This window comes from Eurosta solidaginis, chromosome 2 (assembly GCF_040869045.1).
Source record: "Eurosta solidaginis isolate ZX-2024a chromosome 2, ASM4086904v1, whole genome shotgun sequence".
Classification (NCBI taxonomy): Eukaryota; Metazoa; Arthropoda; class Insecta; order Diptera; family Tephritidae; genus Eurosta; species Eurosta solidaginis.
The window spans coordinates 30,856,604-30,861,025 of NC_090320.1; the positions used below are offsets into that span (position 1 = coordinate 30,856,604).

Consider the following 4,422-nt stretch of genomic DNA (forward strand, 5'->3'; position numbering starts at 1 on the left):
GCTTATCACTTACTTTTCTTTTGCCTGCTTATTTATAAAGTACTCAATAGTTTTGACATCCCGTCCCAAAACTAACACATTTTTGACATATGTTGTAATTCGCCTAAAAATATGCAATTAATTTTGTACCGTTATAGATTTCCCATTAGGAATTTTCTAAAACTTAAGTTATTTTAGTTTCGTTCTGTTAGATTAACAAAGTTTACCAATAATTTTTTGTTTTTCTTTTTATTACAATTCCAGTCAGTGAAATGCTACAGACGGTCAAGATGTTAGCGCATTAATGAAATGGTCTCACTTTCGTTGAATTTTTGTATTAGCAGCTGATTAAAACGCTTCCGGTAAGTTGATTTTTAAAATAAGCTAGCAAACTATTTTCAACAAAATTTATTTTAAACTTAACTCTTTCTTGTATTTCACACACAGAGCATCGTCTTTCTCACTACCGATATGTGACAAGGTGAATACTGTAAGCTCTCTCCAAGCAGAAATAAATGACAATAGTAGCGCTGCTGCCAGTTTTATAGTCAACACAGAAGCTAATACCGCCAGCAACGGGCACCGAATTAGGTACTATCAAATCCTTGATTAAGGTGAAATACTGGAAGCGAATGATATCGCAAGGAAAAGTGTTAGCTCTTGCAGAAGTATTTCTAGGCAGTTCGAGTAATGCCACAACATAGCGTGTAGATGGCATTTCGTTTGATAATCCTACAAGTGTAATTATTTCAAAATTAGCGTGCCTAAAAATATGCAATGAATCAGTATGTATTTGAATGGACGCTTGATCTCATCGATCTGGAATTGCGCTCCAGAAAAAGGAGTGTTTTATTCTTTGTGATGGATTTGTAGACGTTCGCTTGTCTTGGCGGCACAAATAGCGGGTCAAAATTGCTAGCAGCTGTTGTGGGCAGTACTTTCATATCAACGTAATCAATCTATACTTGAAGAACAAATATCCCAGCAGTGAGTTTATATGATTGCTGATCTTCTAGTAGCTTACGATTATACTATGTTTATTTTTTTCCTCTTTTTCCAACAGCGAATACCTTGACCTCAGACGTAATGAAATTCTACCAAAAAAATGCGGCGACAGTTACAAGGTTTTGAGCCCGGGTCAAACTGCTTTAAAAAAGAAAACGAGGACCTGGTAACCGATGTCCGAAGTCTGCTTATATTATGGAGGAAACACTTATATGTGCAACTTAATGGAAAGAGCAATGAAACGCCAAGGGAAGATGACAACCCCGAGCCCGCGATCGATGACGATGGAATAAATGTTCCCCCACACGACGACCTGCGGAGCTATTCAAATAGTGCGACGAGGAGTTGGTAAAGCACATGCACCAACTTCTATGCAAAATATGGCCGAACAGTGCATGTCTGACGATTAGAATCTAAATTTTCTTAGCCCAGTTCACTAGAAGGGGGATCCTGCAAACTGCGCCAACTATCGCTGAATCAGCTTTCTTGATATCACATATAAGATCCTGTCAAGCGTAATGTGCGAAAGATTGAAGCCCAACGTGAATAGGCTGATTAGACCTTATCAGACCTGGTAAATCTATCATCGACTAGATGTTCATTATTCGCAAAGTCTCGGAAGAACCCGTAAAAAAAGAATTGATACACATCACCTCTACGTCGAATAACCTTTGCCGCTATGTCTGAATTTCCCCGAAAAACTTATATTAATAATTGGTGCTGGAGAAAATAATACTAGCTGCAGAACTTAACCGCTCTATAACAATAGTCTATTTAAGCGTGCAATTACTGGCGTATGCTGACGACATTGACATTATAGGCTCCAACACCGCGTTGTTTACTCCGAACTGAAAAAAAACCGGAACAAAACGAAATACCTGCTGTCATCAAGCAAAACTTTGCCATAGGTAGGCAATAGAAAAGTAAACTCCTCTCTCCGCAAACAAAAATCATGCTCTACAAGTCACTTATCGTATACGTTCTATATGGTGCAGAAGCATGGACCATGGCAACATCAGATGGGGCGGCTCTGGGAGTATATGAGATAAAAGTACAGACTCCGCCCAAGAAAGTATGCTTATCGGAAACCGCCTATGGAAGCAGAGAAAGAAGGCGGCCGCTACTCCGCTGGAAGACCAGGTGGAAAACGATTTAAATTCCCTTGGTGTGTGCACTTGGCGCCAGTTAGCACAAATCAATGCAAATATAAATTGTTAAATACCTTAATAGTATATACAAATATCAATTTGTAATTTATATAAATTTTTAACAAATAGAAAGTACATGATATACCTAGTTAAAACAATTTTTTATCTTAGTTATAAAAAAAAAAAATTTAAATTATGTATTAATTAATTAATTTATCAAATTTGAATTGAATAAACAAAACATACATACCTGATTAAAATATTTTTAAAACTATTTTTGTTAATTCTGAGCGGGTTTTTACTTTATCAAAAAGCCGAATGACAGCTAATTCAATTAAGGCTATCAAGTAAGCACGATCGACTATTGTACATTTGAGCCATTACCTTTTTAGGTAGGCGGCACCTGGCCTACACTACGCCGCAAAATATTATTATGGAGCAATTCACACCTAGTGGCAGCAACACGCCACGCCTCCATGATCCACAATATTGATCATGTCGCAACGCTTAGTGTGCAGGAACTTTGAGAAGAGAACAAGATCCTAAGAGTAGTGCCTGCATGGTGTGAAACATGTCTTATCCTTCAAAAAAAATTTTAAACTTTGCAATGTCATGGTCCCTAGGGCTATCGTAAGCCAATTTCGAAGAAGAAGGCCGGAAATTTTCTTAAGGCTCTCACATTAAGGCTATAAAAACCTGTGTCTGATTGTATTTTTACTCAAACCTAGCAGTACTAAAGAAAATGCTGCAGCAGCCGACTTCGAATCTTTATCAGTCCAAAGAAAGCTGTAAGTAAAGCTGCTTTCTGACATGGTCTTAGAGATTAATAGCTTGTGGGCTAAATGGACTCATGTTAAAAAAAGCCTTTTGTTTAATCCCTAACTATTATGTGGTCGTTTCTTTCTGACAGCGACAAGGTGCCCTGACCGGTCCAAATTTTACTTAGAAGTTCAAAAAAGTCGGAAATTTTGCAAACCTTGGGATTCTAATAGGAGCTCAGAAATTAAACACAAGCGGCAGCGGAAGAAAGTGCAATATAGTATGCTCCTAAATATATGCTACAAATTTACTTATTTGTGTAACTCATGATATAGCCTACAGCAGGTTCTGTAAATGTGTTTATATATATTTGTTTGACCTCGCTTTGGAAGATTGCGTTAAGTTTTTTTTTTTTGTTTGTTTGTATAAATATACTGACGTTCGACTATAATTGAACGTTCTAATGCCTGGTTTTTCAGTGCGAATTTAAACTCTGGTTAAAGTTGACCAGAGTTTAACGTCGCCACTTTGTTCGATAACATAAAAATTTGCTGCTCATCTCAGCTTAAGCGGCCGAAGTGGCAGTGTTGAACTCTAGTCAACTTTAACTATAGTTTAAACCCGCACTAAAAAATCAGGCTTAAGTCTTACTACTCCCTCCTTGCGTAAGGAGCGATCAGAATTGCTATAGGTTAACCATATATTGATCCCCACAACCCATGGCTTTTGTAATCAATCCTTCATACCTTGTGTTGTTTTATATTTAAAGAGCTCATGATTGTCAGAAGGTTTGGACCCAGCTGCCAAAATTTAGGTTTTCCTTGATCCATCTCTTTGGTGGGTTCTTTCGTTGTTTTCGTAATCAGAACCTGCTTTCGGTGTTTTGACACTACTTCCATAAAGATGTCACTTGCAACTGATTTTTATTTATATTCTCATTACTTTAATCAGAGCTTTAGGAAATTGGCACATTCGTTTCAAAATCGTGTCCACACGCCACACAATGGAGCCTCGAAATAGTTCTCGTTATCTATGGCTCCCGGCGCTTTTGAAATTTTTTCAATTTTCGGGTTAAGCCATAACCGTTTTACCAGGAGCTCAGAAGTTGCAAGAAATACCCATCGAAAAGCACAATGCTTCTTAAGCCAAGGACACACTGAGCGGCACTACACTACACGGCAAATATTCTTGACATTCATTATTATGGAGCAAGGCACACTTGGCGCCAGCGGCACTACGCGATGCGGCAATGATGATCAAGTATGCAAAAAAAAATGTCGCGCCGTTGTCGCTACGTGCATTCAGTTTTTCGCTCTTGCTTTCAGAATTGCTAACGAGTTTTCACAGGACCTCGGAAGTTGAAAGAAACATCCAATAAAAAGCACCCCCTTAAAAAGTTCGTGACCACCACAATTAACACTATTTAAATATTACGCATTTGAATAGGTGCTCAGAATATAAAGACCAACGACAGAGGAAATAATTTATTTATGCATTTCTCTCAAATGTAGCTACATCATGTAGCGCAATT

The 4,422-nt window shown here is 37.9% G+C and overlaps 1 long non-coding RNA gene across 1 annotated transcript; it reads left to right on the top strand.

Moving 5' to 3' along the window:
• Nucleotides 1-200: 200 nt before the first annotated feature.
• On the top strand, nt 201-2,375 carry LOC137242041 (uncharacterized). The gene is made up of 3 exons (XR_010950060.1): nt 201-341; nt 427-966; nt 1,043-2,375. It is a non-coding gene; the product is annotated as an uncharacterized lncRNA (long non-coding RNA).
• Nucleotides 2,376-4,422: the final 2,047 nt, after the last annotated feature.